We start from the raw sequence: 19333 nt of genomic DNA on the forward strand, positions 1-19333 counted from the left end.
GCTTGTAAACTTCTGGTAGTGACAGCCCCCCCCCCCCCGTTTTATTTACCTGAGCCCCGTATTTCCCTCAGCGGGGACGCAATGTCCCTCTATGTACGGGGTCCCAACTCTTGATTGGATAGATATATAGCAGCCATTGGCTTCCACTGCTGTCAATCAAATCCAAAGACATAGGCGCCGGGGGGCGGGGCTGAGTCCGACATTCGTGTCTATGGATACTGAATGCTGGAACTCGGGAGTGCATCTGAAAGGTAACCTTGTCGAAAAACAATCAAATCCCTTGTGGGGGCAGAAATCCGGGCTATGAAGTTGTATTACAATTTATTTCTGGAGACTTGATTGTTATTCAGCACAATTTATACAGCTGTATCAAAAGGCCCAGGTGCTAGATAATGTGAATCACTGACAGAACATTTCAGAGGCAATAAAACGGATTTGTTAGCCTGAAAACATCAGTCACAGAAACTTCAGAATGAAGTTGGCTGTAAATTTAAAAAAAAAAAGTGTGTTGCTATGGAAACCGCATGCTTTGTTTAGTTGCATTGGCAAAGCAACGTACAGTGCACCAGATGTATATAGAAGCCGTACTGTACGGCCTAGAATAAACAGAGAGCATGCTGGCAAATGTACCTCAGATATAAATGCAAAAACCCAAAGTGACCTTTATTTACAGCAACAAAAATTTCAGGCTGTGCCTTATGCCGCGTACACATGATCGGTTCGTCTGATGAAAACGGTCTGATGGACCGTTTTCATCAGACGAACCGATTGTGTGTGGGCCCCATCGTTTTTTTTTCCCATCGGTGAAAAAACTTAGAACCTGTTTTAAAATTATCTGATGGTTAAAAAACCGATAGAAAAAAACGATCGTCTGTGGGGAAATCCATCGGTCAAAAATCAACGCATGCTCGGAATCAAGTCGACGCATGCTCGGAAGCATTGAACTTCATTTTTCTCAGCACGTCGTTGTGTTTTACTTCACCGCGTTCTGACACGATAGTTTTTTTAACTGATGGTGTGTAGACAAGACTGATGAAAGTCAGCTTCATCGGATATCTGATGAAAAAATCCATCAGACCGTTTTCATCGGATGAACCGATCGTGTGTACAGGGCATTACAGAATTATCCTTATTTGGTGAACAGTCTAGATCTAGGGTTAAAGCGGAGGTACACCCTAAAACAATTATATACCATTACATCCAGCATACTTCCGACATGTACAGTATGCTGGTATTTTTTTTTTCCGCTGTACATACCGGCGTTCCTATGAAGGCGTTCCTATGAAGAGGCGTAGATGATTGACGTGCGGATAAGGCGCGTCACGCGTTCCGAAAATAGCCGAACTGGGACTCGGCTCTATATGGCGCCTGCACAGTCAGCTCTACACGGCTCCTAGTCTGTGCGCAGGCACCGTATAGCGCCGTATACAGCTGAGTCCCAGTTCGGCTATTTTCGGGAAGGCGTGACGCGCCTTATCCGCACGTCAATCATCTACGCCTCTTCATAGGAACGCTTATTCCCGCGGGAGTGAGAACCCGGAAGCCGGGTGAAAAAGAACTATAAGATGGTATGTACAGCGAAAAAAAAAAAAATACCAGCATACTGTAGATGTCGGAAGTATGCTGGATGTAATGGTATATAGATGTTTTTTAGGGTGAACCTCCGCTTTAAAAATGAGCTAAGAACCAAAATGGGTTTAGAATACACCAGCAGGCCCTCCATTTTCACTCAGCGATTCAGAAAATGTTCTACAACTAATCCCCTCTTGATGAACATTCGTGGTTCTATGTTAAAAAAAAAAAAATCTGCCATGCCGATGTCTTCAGTATTTACACAAGCACAACAAATTATTGCTGTATTGCTACTATATGATTACCTTCTTTGATCGTCGGCTCTATCTAGTGGCCATAATGCCTTATTTTTATGAAATATCTTAATTTAAAAAAATATACCATTATGCCCACTAGATGGAGCCGACGATCAGGGGAGTTAATCATATTACAGACAATATACTTACCAGGCCCCTTTATTAAGTAAACCTGTTTAATTGCTTAGTAACACAAATTTCTAATAAGCCAATCGCATGGCAGCAACTCGATGCATTTAGGCATCTAGACGTGGTGAAGACAACTTGGTAAAGTTCAAACTGAGCATCAGAATAGGGAATAAAGAGGATTTAAGTGACTTTGAACGTGGCATGGTTGTTGGTGCCAGACGGGCTGGGCTTTATTTCAAAAACTGATGATCTACTGGGATTTTCACGCACAACCATCTCTCGGGTTTACAGAGAATGGTCCGAAACAAAGAAAATATCCAGTGAGCGGCAGTTGTGTGGAGGAAAATGCTTTGTTGATGTCAGAGGAGAATGGGTTCGAGATGATAGAAAGGCAACAGTATCTCAAATAACCGCTCGTTACTAACAAGGTATGCAGAATACCATCTCTGAATACACTACACATCGAACCTTGATGGGCTACAGCAGCAGAAGACCACACCGGGTGCCACTGCTGTCAGCTAAGAACAGGAAACAATTCGCACAGGATCACAAAAATTGGACAATGGAAGATTTGAAAATGTTGCGTGGTCTGATGAGTCTCGATTTCAGCTGCGAGATTCAGATGGTCGGGTCAGAATTTGTCATAAACAACATGAAAGCATGGATCCATCCTGCCTTGTATCAATGGTTCAGGCTTGTGGTGGTGGTGCAATGGTGTGGTGTATATTTTCTTGGCACACTTTGGCCCCTTAGTACCAATTGAGCATCATTGAAATACCACGGCCTACCTGAGTATTGTTGCTGACCATGTCCATCCCTTTATGACTACAGTGTACCCATCTTCTGATGGCTCCTTCCAGCAGGATAATGCTCCATGTCACAAAGATCCAATCATCTCACCACTGGACAATGAGGTCACTGTACTCCAATGGCCTCCACACTGACCAGATCTCAATCCAATAGAGCACCTTTGCAATGTGGTGGAACAAGAGATTTACGTAATGGATGTGCAGCCAACAAATCTGCAGTAACTCCACGATGTCAAAATGGACAACAATCCCCGAGAAATGTTTCCAACAACTTCTTGAATCTATGCCATGAAGAATTAAGGATTTTCTGAAGACAAAATGGGCTCCAACCCGGGACTAGCAAGGTGTATCTAATTATGTAGACGGTGAGTGTATGGTGGTAATTCATTGTGCCTGTGCGAATGCTGAAGCTTTGTGCATGGCAAATGTTTGATACATAGACCCCTAATGACCCATGAGATGTAGGCACAGTCATTTTAAGGAGGGCTTTCCTGAGACTTGAAACATATTTAAAGGGTTTCTTCTATGTAAAACGGTTGAGAAGACACTGGACCACACACATCACTATATTAAAGTGGTTCTAAAGGCTGGACATTTTTTACATTGATGCATTCCCTGCATTAGAGAGGGAAACAAAAGCCTGGTTGACCCCATGCAATCAGTTCAGTAATCTAAGTACATTGGTATGTAAAAAAATGTTTTAATTTGTTTCTGTACGTTTTCTTCTTTGTAATGCATTGGAGTCATGTGACTGCAATGTCTCTATGATTCTTTTATCAAAAATATGTAGAAGAATACATTTTGGCCTAAACTGAGAAAGAAATTTGTATAACTTGTCAACTTTAAATCATTGGCACCACATCCCGTTTAGATGAATATATATGGAAGAAGAAAATTGTGATTTTAAAGGTGTAAAATAACACAAATAAATATATACAAAATATATTTTTTTATACAAAGATCTTAATTGACAGACTGACATCTATCAAAGAGAGCTTGTAATTTGATTACAGGTGCCCTTGGGTGGTAATCAACACCCTAGTTAACAATTGTGCCACATCCTACAATAATTGGATTAGAAGTTTAAACAAAAATATTAACTTTGTAGGCACATAAAAAAGTAACAAAATTTCATATTTCACAAAATAATACAAAAAACAATACTTGATGCATTCAATAAGATGCACAATTAAATAGCATATAAAAGAAAGAACCACGTGATTAACCACAGAAGATACTCTATAGTAATATATTTCACTTATTGCGGGGATATATAGTAGAGATGCCCACGCCGGGAAAAAAGGAGGGAGTATCTTTTTGGTAAGTATCCACGAAGTTCTTGAAGAATTAAAATAAGCTTGACATGTTTTGCGATATGGAGAATTACTTCCTCAGGAGCTTCTAAGTTTCAAGGAAAAAACTATTTTAATTGAACAGTAATACAATGCATGCCAAAACACAATCTATGTGCTCAGTCGTCCCTGGCCCACAAAGAACCGCAGCCTGAGCAAGCCCCACCTCTATGGGGATGGGGGGTGGCAAAACCACCCTCAACCCACCACTGGCCGGGAGGCCAGAGGGAACAACGCATATGCAAGAAATATGGGGGTGAACCGGATAACTAAAAAATTGCTTCATATATATTTTTTAGTTATCCGTTGCACCCCCATATTCCTTGCATATACCTTGAAATATAAGGAAACAATAAACAAATATTTCCATATATTTCAGTATTTAGTGCACAACAAATATAAATCTCCTGAAGAAGCTAAAACAGTAGTGAAACATGTTGAGAGTTTTGTCCGTTTGCACATTCTGAAACTGTATGTTCTCTCTTTGATAGATGTCAGTCTGTCAATTTGAATGAAAAAAAAGAAGTATATTTTGTTTGGGTGCAACGTCGCACGCCTGCGCAATTCTCAGTTAAATCGACGCAGTGCGAAACGCAAAAAGTGCTATGGTCAGGAAGGGGGTAAATTCTTCCGGGGGTGAAGTGGTTAAAGAATACAAACTGTAAAACTTTCATTTTGATACACCTGGTATGATTTAGCCAATACCGGGCATTTTCACCCCCTTCCTGCCCAGACCAATTTTTAGTTTTCAGCGCACTGTCGCACTTTAAATGACAATTGTGCAGTCATGCAACACTGTACCCAAATGAAATCTTATGTTTTTTTCCCCCCCACAAATAGAGCTTTGGTTTGGTGGTGTTTGATCACCTCTGCAATTTTTATGTTTTGCGCTATAAACAAAAGAAGAGTGACAATTTTTTTTTTACTTTTTGATTTAATAAATATCACAATTAAAAAAAAAAAAGTTTCCTCAGTTTAGACCGATACGTATTCTTCTACATTGTTTTGCTAAAAAAAATCGTAATAAGCGTTTATTGATTGGTTCGCGCAAATGTTTTAGCGTCTACAAAATAAGGTATAGATTTATGGCATTTTTATGTATTTTTTTACTAGTAATGGAGGCGATCTGCGATTTTTATTGTGACCGTGACTTTGCAACGGGCATATCGGACACTTTTGAGACGTTTTTGGGACCATTCACATTTATAAAGAGATTAGTGCTATAAAACTGCAGTGATTACTGTGTAAATGTGACTGGCAGGGAAGGGGTTAACACTAGGGGGCGCTGAAGGGGTTAAATATGTGTCCTAGGGAGTTATTCTAACTGTAGGGGGAGGGGACTCACAAGGGGAGGAGACCGATTGGTGTTCCTCTGTACTGGGAACACACATCGGTCTCTTCTGACAGGACATGAATCTGTGTTTACACACACAGATCCATGGTCCTGCCGTGATTCTGGGCAATCGCGGGTGCCCGGCGGACATCGCGGCCGCTGGGCACACGCACCGAGTCCCGAGCGATGCGGTGGGCACGCGACCCCTAGTTATTGGGTGTGTATACACAGTTATTATAACAATAGTCTTGTATCACTAGATATACACAAATATGTAATCGAATTCAATCTAATTTTATTTTAATGCATTTCTTTTTATACAGTTTCATTATATTTACAGATAAATTCATATAGTTTCAGTCACTTTATTTAAATCTCTTTTTAAACATAAACTACATTTTTTTATCTATATGAATTTTTTACACAAGAAACATTTATTATATTTGTTTTTCATTATATATTTTCCAATAATCTAGACATTTCGGGGTTAAATCTCAGTGATCTCTGAGACCTATTCACACACACACACAAATGATTGTGGTTAGGGATTCAGATCTGGCAACCCCATTGGTCAATTAGTTTTGACCTATCAGGGGTTAGCATTGATCACATGTCTTTGAAAGTTTGCTATATATTAGATGTGATGTTTTATAATTGTCAGCTATGATTAAGCACTAATTTATAGTGCGAAACGCGTCAGATGTTTTACTCCCGTGTTGTGTGCTGTGACTTGTAGTGCATTTTTCCTTTTTTAAATAAAGACAACCATCAAGGTTTTTTGGAGTGTGGCTGTCCATATTTTCTTTTTCCAATTGGGCGCGCGACCCTTGGCCGCCCGGGAAGCCCAGGACGTCATATGATGTCCACCCGGAGGAAGGGAGGGTTCCCGCCGACGTCATTTCACCAGGTTTTGGTAGGGAAGTGGTTAAATACAGCCCTAGTTTACTCTTTTCCTATGACATAAAATAAGCTGCAAACAAAGGTGTGATTTGGTTTACCTTAAGACAACACATCTATTACTTGTATAAAGAGAAAGCTGACATTTAGACCCATTAATAATACAGATTCACGATATGACATTAAGACGCTCATCCTATAAGCGTTACTGACATCGCGCAAGGGTCATAAATCTTCATTTTCAGTTTCGTTTCAATCAACCTTCACAGCCTGATTGGAGGTGAATATATTTTTCCACCTCTAATGAACAGAGCAGCAAATTGAGTACAATTAAAAGTGACACCTGCTTTTATTAGATTTGTATCCCCTATATAAATTCCACTTTATGATTAATACAATTCTCATTCATCATGCCCGTAATTTGGGATCCTTTAGAACTTTGACAAATCACCAGATATTAGTCACCATTGTAATTCTCCAAAACAGGGAGTCGCCTCCTAATGGGCCCTCTCCTAATTTGTGCTACTCAATCTGCTACTGAGAGTGTTTTATTCAAATGTCAATGGAACCAGTATCATTTTCCGAGCAATTGCTGAGACAATTAGAAGCTATTTAGTTTAGCACAGGGTAAATGAGTGCTTTCCTTAATACACAGAATAATAAATGAACACACGTTTTCTTAGCCAAGCCTCACATTAAAGTCTCTGGAGACAACGGACAAGGTTTTCAATAGGAAGCAAAGTCTCTTTTTCTTTTTAAAGTGAACCTGTAAAGAATGGAAATATAGAAACTGCCATTGCTGTATTGTTTCTAAGAATGAAGTGTCTGGGCTAGATTCACGTAGAATTGCCTATCTTTAGGCGGGCGTAGCGTATCTCAGATAAACTACGCCGCCGCAACTTAGTGAGGCAGGTACCGTATTCACAACGAACTTGTGTCCTAAGTTAAGGCGGCATAGTGTAAATGGGCCGGCGTAAGCCCGCCTAATTCAAATTGTCCAGGCAGTTGGCGTGTTGTATTATAATGAGCCTTGACCCCACGTAATTCACGCTCCTAACGAACAGCGCATGCGCCGTCCGTGAACGTATCCCAGTGCGCATGCTCGAAATCACGTCTCAAATAGTCAATGCTTTCGACGTGAACGTAACTTACGCACAGCCCTATTCGCGTACGACTTACGCAACCGACGTAAACGACAGAAAAATCGATGCTGTCCCGACGTCCATAGTTAACATTGGCTACGCCTCATATAGCAGGGGTAACTTTATGCCGAAAAAAGCCTTACGTAAACAACGTAAATCAATGCGCTAGGCGGACGTACGTTTCTGAATCGGCGTATCTAGCTCATTTGCATATTCTACGCGTAAATCTATGTAAGCGCCCCTAGCGGCCAGCGTAAATATGCACCTTAAGATACGACGGGGTAGGAGACTTACGCCGCTCGTATCTAGGCCAAATCTATGCGTAACTGATTCTATGAATCAGGCGCATAGATACGACAGCGCTCATTCGGACATACGACGGCGTATCTGGAGATACGCCGTCGTATGTCCTTTATAAATCTGGCCCTCTGTCTTTTTTTTCTTGACCCTGGCTTTACTGCACAGTAAACCAATTAGCTGGAACAATCATAGAGCCAGTAGGGATGAGCTTCGAGGTCGAGTCGAATCCATGTTCGACTCGAACATCGGTTGTTCGATCGTTCGCCAAATTTCAAACATTATGGGCCGTTCGCACCAAATTCGAGTGGCGCGTCACGGCCCATAATTCACTGCGGCATCGCAGTGCATTGCTGGCTGATGATTGACCAAGCATGCACTATGACCCGCATGCTTTGGCCAATCACAGTGCGGAAAAAACGGAGAGCCATAATTGGCCAAAGCCAGGGTGGCTTTGGCCAATTATGTCTCAGGGGGTTTAGTACACGCCCCACACTATACAAGGCCACCTGCGTGGCAGCCTTGTGTAGTGTGTTGTGGCGGTGGTTAAAGACAGAGAGAGAGAGAGAGACAGTGTCATTTATTTTGGGTTAGATAGAGCAGGCAGGCAAGTCAGTTAGCTTCAGTTTACAGTGTGTAGAGGATATATATGCATCCCAGGTGCTGTATATATATATATATACTGTATTGAGTTTAGCTAGATCTGTTCCTGTTATTCTCTTCATAATATACTGACAGGCAGGCAGGTGATTGTGCTAGCTGCAGTATTTTCACTTGGTGTACTGTGTCCTTTGCACAGTGTGCACCTAAAGGTACCTGAATACAATTGCTGGTGTTCTCATACAAATACAGGCAGGGACCTCCAGTATTTTGATTTAGCATCCTTTGCACAGGACCAGACATTACATCAAAGCCGCAAGCAGTTTTAAATTACTTTTTTTCCTATAGAAATGTAATTTTGTGCAGGGACAGTTCTAAACACGGAAAACATGTGCCACTTCACAGGCATAATATAGACACCCCCAAGGTACGATATTTAAAGGAATATTTCAAATTTTTTGTTCACTTCAAGCAACTTCAAGCATCATTAAAATCACTGCTCCCGAAAAAACGGCAGTTTTTAAAACTTTTTTTTGTATTGATACATGTCCCCTGGGGCAGGACCCTGGCTCCTATACCCTTTTTAGGACAATAACTTGCATATGAGCCTTTAAAATGAGCACTTTTGTTTTTGAACGTTCGAGTCCCATAGACTTTAATGGGGTTCGCGCAAACTTTCGGTCTGTTCGAAGGTTCTGGTGCGAACCGAACCCGGGGGGTGTTCGGCTCATCCCTAGCAGCCAGTAAAGTCTGAAAAGTTGATAGTTTAGGTGCAATAGACTTAGAAATAGACTAAATGGCTCCTGTGGGTTACGTAAATAAAGCCCTCCTACTTGCCTTATTATTTCACTTTTTTAAGATTTTTTTTTTTTTTTTTTTTAAATGTAAATGAAATATTTAAACAACAAATAACAGATATACAGTAATGGTCAAATAAATAAAAAAACAAAGGGAAGAAACACAAATTTAAAATTTTGCCCTCCGGAAAGCATACTCTAGATTAATAAACAAATATAAAAAGAGCTGAAATTTTTTTTTATAAGAAAATCTCACAATACTGTATCTGCATTGGTAACATGTCACCAAATTATTAATTTAGCTGTGAAATACTTTTCAATAGTTTCTCTACCCATCCTTAGTCGTCCTGTTTTTTTTCAAGCTTGACGCTCCATGTGATCCAGTTTTATGCACCTGTCTGCTGTTCCTCTACAATACATTATAAAACAGCCAATCAGTGGATGAGTAAAAGCTGCATTATACGAGGCACTGAGCGATGTAAATAAATTGTACAAGCCAGCATTCTCTTCCCTGCTGTTTTTATTTTTCACAAAGATAAGTTGGGAAAAAAAATAAAACGATTCTCTTCTATTGACATATAGTGCCTCTCTTGTTATTGCCGGATAGCTCAAGATTACAAGATTTAATAAAACAGCCGGCTCAGTGTGCTGTATGGAGTAACTTAATTGATTCTTTTCAAAGACTGGGAAAATATACGTTCGTTCATTTTAAATTACTGTCTATTGTGGTTAACAAAATGCTTGCATTGGTCACATGTGGCAAAGACACCGAAGGCAACTCTGTACACAGCACATGGATCAGCTTTTCTGCAATATAGAGCAGGAGTCTCCAAACTATTCATTCAAAGGGCCACTTTATTGTGCTTCAGACTTTAGGAGGGCTGGATTGTGGCCAGCAGGGGCAGAAAATGTCACGGGCATCAGTGAGAATAAATATGGCCTCAGGTTTGGTGGTCAATGGGAAGAGGAGTATTTCCCCTATTAGTAGGAGGAAGATAGTGCCCCATTGTGGGTGTCAGTGGGAGGAATAGTGCCTCATATCAGTGGAAGGAATTGTGTCCCAAGGGCCGGATTACAGCTAGCAAAGGGCCACATCTGGCCCTCGGGACGCAGTTTGGAGACCTCTGACATAGAGGGACTGAACTGTGGCAATGGTGCCCAGACAAAAAGCCAAGCAGAGGGCAAAAGACTAGTTACCAGTATTGTTTATGGTCTTTCTGCAGCTGAGCATTTCTCTATTACTAACTTACCATGCCTTGTCTAACAGTCAACGCTGTAACCTGGCCTAGGCCAACAAGTCCCAGGCCTATGGCTGCGCTTCTTAAGGGGGGCAGCACGGAAAAAGTCCCCGCCAGCTTGCGCTACACTGTTAGTGTAGCGCCAGTCTTATGGCGCAAACTGGGCTGAGAGGCAAATTAGTCTAGCCCCCCATAAAGCAGCCGCACTGCTTCCGGTATGCGGGCGGCCGGCATTCCACAACTGTGACTGTCCTATCATCCTGGACCACACACCTTCCTCACTGTGCCTTATGTTTTCTACTGTAGCATTGGCATGGTTATATCTTCTTAGGCCGCGCACACACGATCGGTCAAAACCGATGAAAACAGACTGAAGGACCATTTCATCGGTTAACCGCTGAAGCTGACTGATGGTCTGATGTGCCTACACACCATCGGTTAAAAAAACGATCGTGTCAGAACGCGGTGACGTAAAACACACGACGTGCTGAAAAAAACGAAGTTCAATGCTTCCAAGCATGCGTCGACTTGATTCTGAGCATGCGCGGCCTTTTGACCGATGCGTTTGCATACTAACGATCGGTTTTGACCTATCGGTTAGGCGTCTATCAGTTAAATTTTAAAGCAAGTTCTCCTTTTTTTGACCGAAGGATAACTGACCAATGGGGCCCACACACGATCGGTTTGGACCGATGAAACGGGCCTTCAGTCCGTTTTCATCGGTTTTGACTGATCGTGTGTACGCGGCCTTAGTCCTCTCCATAAAATTATCAGAAATTTATAGTAGAACTATAGAAAACACATTTTTTTCATTTTGGATAGCGTAAGGGAGGGTTATATCCCCTGTCAGATTATTTTTTACCATCCCTGTCCGATTTCAGAAATTCATCTTCACTTCCTGCCCCATAGCAAACAGGAAGTGAGAGGACATATATGTAAATTAAGGGAATCCATTGCCCCCCCCCCCCCCAGGCCCTCAGAACTAGTGTCCCCACTAGAACATTCCAGGGTCTTAACCACTTAAGCCCCGGACCAATATGCAGCCTAAAGACCCAAGGTGTTTTTACAGTTCGGGACTGCGTCGCTTTAACAGACAATTGCGCGGTCGTGCGACGTGGCTCCCAAACAAAATTGGCGTCCTTTTTTCCCCACAAATAGAGCTTTCTTTTGGTGGTATTTGATCACATCTGCGGTTTTTAGTTTTTGCGCTATAAACAAAAATAGAGCGACAATTTTGAAAAAAAAGCAATATTTTTTACTTTTTGCTGTAATAAATATCCCCCAAAAACATATATAAAAACATTTTTTTTCCTCAGTTTAGGCCGATACGTATTCTTCTACCTATTTTTAGTAAAAAAAATCGCAATAAGCGTTTATCGATTGGTTTGCGCAAAATTTATAGTGTTTACAAAATAGGGGATAGTTTTATTGCATTTTTATTTTTTATTTTTTTTTTACTACTAATGGCGGCGATCAGCAATTTTTTTCGTGACTGCGACATTATGGCGGACACTTCGGACAATTTTGACACATTTTTGGGACCATTGTCATTTTCACAGCAAAAAATGCATTTAAATTGCATTCTTTATTGTGAAAATGACAGTTGCAGTTTGGGAGTTAACCACAGGTGGCGCTGTAGGAGTTAGGGTGCACCTAGTATGTGTTTACAACTGTTTGGGGGTGTGGCTGTAGGAATGACGTCATCGATCGTGTCTTCCCTATAAAGGGAATGACGCGATCGATGCGCCGCCATAGTGAAGGACGGGGAAGCCGTGTTTACACACGGCTCTCCTCGTTCTTCAGCTCCGGGGAGCGATCGCGACGGAGCGGCTATAAACAAATAGCCGCGCCGTGGTCCCGGATCGCTCCCCGAGCGGACCCGACCGCCGCATGTAGCGGGGGGGGTCCCGATCGGACCCCCCACCCGCTAATAGGCGAGGACGTACCCATACGCCCATGTGCCTGTACGTGCCATATTGTGGACGTATATGTACATGGGCTGGTCCTTAAGTGGTTAAACAGAAAGGGGGGTGGCCTTGACAGGAAGGGGTGGGTCGTATTTAAATTAGGGGGTGCACAAGTTTAGCCTAGGGCAGCACAAAACCTAAATACACTACTGCTAACAGTGACTGTGTCTCTGTATTGTGGTGGCCACCTTGGTAGAGGCAGGGCTTTGCTTCCTTATGTCACAACCTCCAGCAAGGAGAACAGAAATGAACACAGTAGTTAAAACCACCAAATCACCTGAGACTAGGTTAGGTCTTAACCACTTGCAGATCACCCTATACTTTTACAATAGCTCGCAACTGTCCCTGATTTTGAGGGACTGTCCCTGATTTGGAACAAAGTCCCTCTGTCCCTCTTTCCTTCTCATGTGTCCCTCATTGTGGCCTGCTCTATATAGTTGTGAAAATAAAATGCACTTTTTGTCTTTCAAAGTGTTTGCAAGTGCTAAACCTTTCATTCAGTTTCTAAATTTCTTTTTTTATTTATTTCAAAAGTCAGTATAAAGGAATAGTAGTGGTAAAAAAAAGTACTTATTTACTTATTTAATTTCTGATATTCTCACTTCCTGGAGGACAGGCAGGTGACCCCCAAGTAGGAATGTAACCAATTACACCTCTAACTTTGCATGACAAAGCCGGATCCGATCTGACTAACCGAAAAAGGATGGGAATCATTGATTAATCACTCTGCCAGAAAGCTTCAAAGAGAGCTATGGCTGCCACGATAATTGATGACAAAGATCAAAAGAGCAACAGATATATGCAATACTGCCCCTAGAGGCCAATACAGCAAGATGGATAGTAATATAATCTATTGAGGAGGACTGCCCCGTGAACACTTTGATTCGTTCAAAAACTGAGTTGGGCTGGCAACGGGGGGGGGGGGGGGTTGGATGAGGTGTGATTGAGTTTTTTTTTAAAAAGGACTGTTTAAACCACAAAGCACTCTTTTGCAATAAAGAGCCCAGCTGATGAGTCTGTCTGAGAATTGTGATAAGTATTTTTTTATATTCTGTGTGTGATATTAGCATATTCCTATTTTCTTGGGAAATAAATGAAGTTATTGTTTTACTAGCAGCAGTGTGTTTACTTTCATAGATAACCTTATATTATTGTGCTTATCAGAGTCTTATTAGACTACCTAATTATAGGCTTAGATAAGTTAATACATGTATGCAATAGTTATATAGTTTTTATATTATTGCATAGTTACTTCAACGTGACAATAAATGTTTGAACTTTAAACTGCGCTGTGTCAATGTGTGTAAATCTTAGGACTGGATGGTCAGAAATAAAAATCCAATGTCAGGTAAAACAACTCCCATATTTATATTTTACCTGTTTATTGAATGAACCATACTACAGTTGGGTCCTACCTGCTGTATCGGCTTTTCTACAAAGGCACAAAACAGTATGATGGTAATGCTAGAAAAAAAACATCTAAAAATGTGCCATTATCCACTGTGAATTCAGAGATCAAGCTACCAGTGTGTGAGCTACTGGCCGTGTAAAACAGCTGATAAACTTTCTATGAAGATTGCAAGGCAATAGTTACATAACAATCTTCTGCATTCCTCCTACTGCTGTGATTTTGAAAGTGACTCCAAATCCATGCAGTCCCTGTTGCCACGACATGCTCTGGCCTTTCATTGTTTGAATAATTCAGGCCTTAAACAATATGAGCTCCAGAATTAGGAGGATTTGCATAAGGCTTGTGGCTTTTAAACATATTGAAAAAGTTCCCCTCTCCTCACCTTGTAAGGGAGCAAACACAGCCAAGATGTCTGGATGTGTTTGACATTGTACCAGGTCTTGTGACAATAATTAATTTAGTGGAGGAAAGGTTGGGAAAATAAATTAAATTAATAAATGTTAGTTTAAACAGGATCCCCGGAGGTGGCAGGGTGTGTGGAGAACAATTAAAAGTTCATCGGAGCAAAGGATGGAATTAACTAAAGCAAGATTTTCGAAGATGATTAACACTGATACAATCCGTTTAAATGGAGCAGAAGGAAGCCTGGGTGCAGTGGGGAACGCTCAGAGCTTTGTTTAAACAAAAATTCTAAGTATACTTTGGGCAAACTGGTCAATTAAAACTGAATATAGGTTATCTTCAGTGAAAACTGCAAGTTAAAAGGATAGGTAGGTTCAGATATGTAGGCAGCCAAAGTTATTTTCACCTTTTTTTGTACAACCAGGACCTGACGCGACCAGATCTGGGGCCACCTCAATGGCTTTTCATATGATGGGTGGGTGCAATGACCAGTGGAGAAATTGGGAGGCAGGAATGTCCAGTTTAACATTCATGGGAAAAGATGACTTTGACAAACAACTGGCCCCTGCCCTCACCTATTACTGGCCTTCACAGCATAGAGAACATGGAAGGGCAACAAGTGCAAAACAAAACCAAAGAAAATTCCCAGCTCAACTCACCAACCAGTCCGCTACCAACAGAATTATCCTGTCTAATCGCGAAAACACGATCGGAATTTCAGACAACAAATGTTCGATGTGAGCTTGTTGTCAGAAATTCCGACCGTGCGTAAGATCCATCGGACATTTGCTGTCGGAATTTCGGACAACAAAAATTTGAGAGCTGGTTCTCAAATTTTCCGACAACAAAATCTGTTCTCGGAAATTCCAATTATGTGTAGACAATTCCGACGCACAAAATTTGATCGGAAGCATTGAATTTAATTTTCTCGGCTCGTCGTAGTGTTGTACGTCACCGTGTCTTGATGGACGAAAGTTCCGAGAACTTTTGTGTGATCGTGTTTATGCAAGCCAAGCTTGAGAGGAATTCCTTCGGAAAAAACATCTAAGGTTTTTCCAACGGAAAATCCAATTGTGTGTACATGGCATAACAGTTTGCATTAAAAAAACGGGTTTAGTGTGCACACATTTGCAAATAAATGCATGAGCTGCAGAGCAGCTCCAAGGCACCCCAATATTTCTGCAGTCCTAACTCTTACAAATTTATGAGAGTCTCCATAGTAGAAGAACATGCATTCTAATGGATAGATATTGGGCAGGAGAGCCTGGAAGTAGCCATCCCCTCCTTAAAGGCATTGGGGACACTGGAGATCCAGCACATAGCACAATGGCAGCAAAAGTGTTGAATGTGTCCCCTCACCAATATTACACCAGTACAAACAACAGCCCACCTGTAACTGGCCTTCACAGCAAGAAGCACATGAAAGGGCAACACATGCAAAACAAAACCAAAGAAAATTCCCAGCCATGAATTTTTCATAGGTAAAAGCTATAGTTAAAGGTTTAATGGCTGGTCTAGTGCAAGACATACCACCTGAACATGCCCCCCTGACCAGTTTTACTCATATTGAGCTTGAAACAGAATGACCCATGACACCCAGAGACTTTTGAAGGATGAGGGGTACTCCTGTGCCAGCGTCACTAATGACTCTTGGGTCTAGGGTCATCCTGTGCCCCTTTTGGGCATAGGGTGACTGAGAAATATTAATTATAAATTACATGAGATGGGACATTACTGATAATTCATGTTTTGCAGGATATCTTGGAATTTTACAGGTTGTTAAAGTCTGACTCCAAATGGAGTGTTTTCATTCAATGGGGGGACACATGCTTTTGAGGTGTTAATTGCGTCTGCTCCTAGACATTCCATTGTGTGATGCTAATGACACTGTTTTGTATGTGGAATGTGACTTGTCAAGCTGTAGTAATTACCTCCTCTAATTGCGGAGACGGGACATCTGGGGGATGACTAATGATTAGCTCAACTGGATGTCATTGTCTAAGAGAAGGTGTATTGAAGCCCCCCAGTGTGTGATGTGTGGGTGGAGAGTTTCTTTGTCCCTGTGATTAACTTTAAGGAATATCGTAAACGGTGGTGACCGTTACAGAGCTTATTCATGAAATCAGCCATACAATCAGAGAAAAAAATGTGTGTAGTTAAAGTCAGATTACATGCTAAACATTTTTTTAGATGAGTGAAGAATGGAAAATAATTTGAGTTTCTGTCAAGTCTTTATAGGTGTCATCATTGGACAAAAGCCAAAACCTGACAAAAAGATCTATTTTTGTTCCCCAAAATGATGTGTATTGCTATTTTCTAGTTTAAAATATATTCTTCACTTCCTGTCTTCTGACCCTTGTAATGAAATGGAAGGACGCAAACAACAAAACCTATGCAATCCTTCTCTTACCTATGCAAAGTTAAAAAAAAACATTTTGATGGTAGATGCATTTTTAATAAGCCAAAGCACAATTGGTACCTCGTAGGCAGTCTCATTTTTTAAATACAATACAGATTCATACATACCGGTAGATTAGAAGCACAATGATCTACAATAGCAAATGAATGTGTGCATATTTTATGACGTTTGGTTTCAAATTAGGTTTTTCTTTATAATTGATTAAGCTGGTTTTTTTTTTCACAATATGAACTCCTTTCTGGTGCTTTGCTATGCGTTTACTATGTGTATACAATTTGCAATGGCTTAAGGTATGTTGCCGTATTTGCAGAATCTTGACTCCCACTTTACCACTGTACATATTGTATTGCATTCTGTGAATCATTTTGCATAATGAGATGTTTTTGAATCATGTATAGCATATACATTATTTAAAAGCAGATGAAAATGATTTTAATGATGTGCTTATTATATATTTATTCAGTTTATTCCATGGTGACCAGCACTCTTGCTTGCAGCTGTGAGCCCGGGGATTGAATTCCACTGAGGATACCATCCACATAGAGTTTATATATTCTCCTTCAGTTAGCATGGGCTTTCAACAATCCAAAAACACATTGGTGGGTTTGTGGCCTCTGGCCAACATTTGCCCTACTATGTGTGTGTGTATGTGTTTGTAGTGATATTAGAATTTAAAAAAACTCTGTAACTTTGTCCATTTAGGGCAATCTGATACACTGATGCTCATCTTTTGCGTACTTCCATGCCACTCTGTTCCTTTGTTGGAGGTGGGAGCCTAAACCTTGAGTAAACCCTGTGTCAGGGTTAACATGATAGTGTTCAAGGTTGACAATTAACTGTTTAGGCTGAACACTGCATCTTCATAAGAAGGGGAGAACGTCCCCTAGAACCACCTTGTATTTTCTGGGAGCTCTGGGTATCACTTGGGAAGCACATCGAAGGTGGATATATATACAGTTACTTTGCCTAGAATAATGTTGTCTGAAAATTGCTCTATCTGCTGAATGGGAACAAATTCCCAGAGACACATCACAAACTTTTCTGGAAAGCCTTTTCAGAAGACTAAAGTTGTTATAGCTTCAAAAGGGAGGGGGGGTAGGCAACTCCATATTAATACCCATGACTTGGAGTGGGATGTCCAACAAACTCATAGGCCTCATACACACGACCGAGGAACTCGTCGTAAATGAAACATCGTTTTCCTCGACGAGTTCCTTGTTAGGCTTGTCGAGAAACTTGACAAGCTTTCTTTGCGTACACACTGTCAAGGCCAAATCTCGTCGTTCTCAAACGCGGTGACGTACAACACATACAATAGCAGGGGAAGTTCCATTCCACTGGCACAACCCTTGGGGCTGCTTTTGCTAATCTCATGTGTTTGCGTGTTAAGTAAAAGTTTGGTAGGAGACGATTTGCACTTTTCAGTCTGTTACAGCGTGACAAATGTGCTATCTCCATTACAAACGCTACTTTTACCGAAGGTGCGCTCCCGTCTCATACTTTATTCTGAGCATGCACGGGTTTCTAAGCATACACACAAACGTGTTTCTCATCGAAAACCAGCCCGACGAGGAACACGACCAGGAAATTGAGAACTTTTTCTCTTTTTTTCTCGTCGAGTTCCTCAACAGTTTTGTTCGATGAAAAACATACACACGACGGCTTTCCTCTGCAAAAAAGCTCTGCCACCAAGTTTCTTGATGGATTCTGTCGAGGAAAACGGTCGTGTGTACGAGGCCTTAGAGTTGTGATGTGCAGGTGTTCACAAACTTTTCATATATATACACACATTAAAACCTTGGTTTGAGAGCGCTTTGCAAGACAAGCTAATTTAGTTAATACATTTTCACATGATACACAAGCGATGTCTTGATATAAGTGTAGTGTCATGTCACAACTGAGTATAAAATAGAAGAGAGGCACCTCTAATGCCGCGTACACACAAACGGATTTTAAGTTGGAAAAAAATCGGATGTTTTTACCTACGAAATTACGCTCAAGCTAGGCTTGCATACACACGGTCACACCAAATTCTGACTGTCAAGAAAGCGCTGACGTACAACACTATGACGAGCCGAGAAAAATGAAGTTCAATGCTTCTGAGCGTGCGTCAAATTGTTTCTGAGCATGCATGTTTTTTTCCCTGTCAGAATTTCATACAGACAAACGGATTTTCCGAACATGTTCTCTATCTAAGTCCGTCGGAATTTCCAACAGAAAAAGTCAGATGGGGTATACACACGGTCGGAATATCCGATGAAAAGCTCCCATCTGACTTTTTCCATCGGAAATTCTGACCGTGTGTACAGGGCATTAGTGTAGCAATATGGTTACATTTAATGAAGGTACAACATTTAGCAACTCCCATTATTGATGATTAAAACCGGAACATCTAAGAATGCAGGCAACCGCATTATATTGATATATTATGTATATAAATGTAAAATAAAACAAATCAATTAAAAAGCAAGGAATAGAAAAATACTAATAAAAAATACAAAAAATTATTAGGTTTCTTTTTACAGGCTAGCTGGGATGAGCTTCGTATTCGAGTCAAACTCATGTTCGACTCGAACATCGTATATTCGATCATTCGTCGAAATACGAACAAAACGGGTCGTGCGCGCCAAATTCGAGTTAGGTTTCACAGACCATAATTCACTACGGCATCG

Source organism: Rana temporaria, chromosome 11 (assembly GCF_905171775.1).
Source record: "Rana temporaria chromosome 11, aRanTem1.1, whole genome shotgun sequence".
NCBI classification, from domain to species: domain Eukaryota; kingdom Metazoa; phylum Chordata; class Amphibia; order Anura; family Ranidae; genus Rana; species Rana temporaria.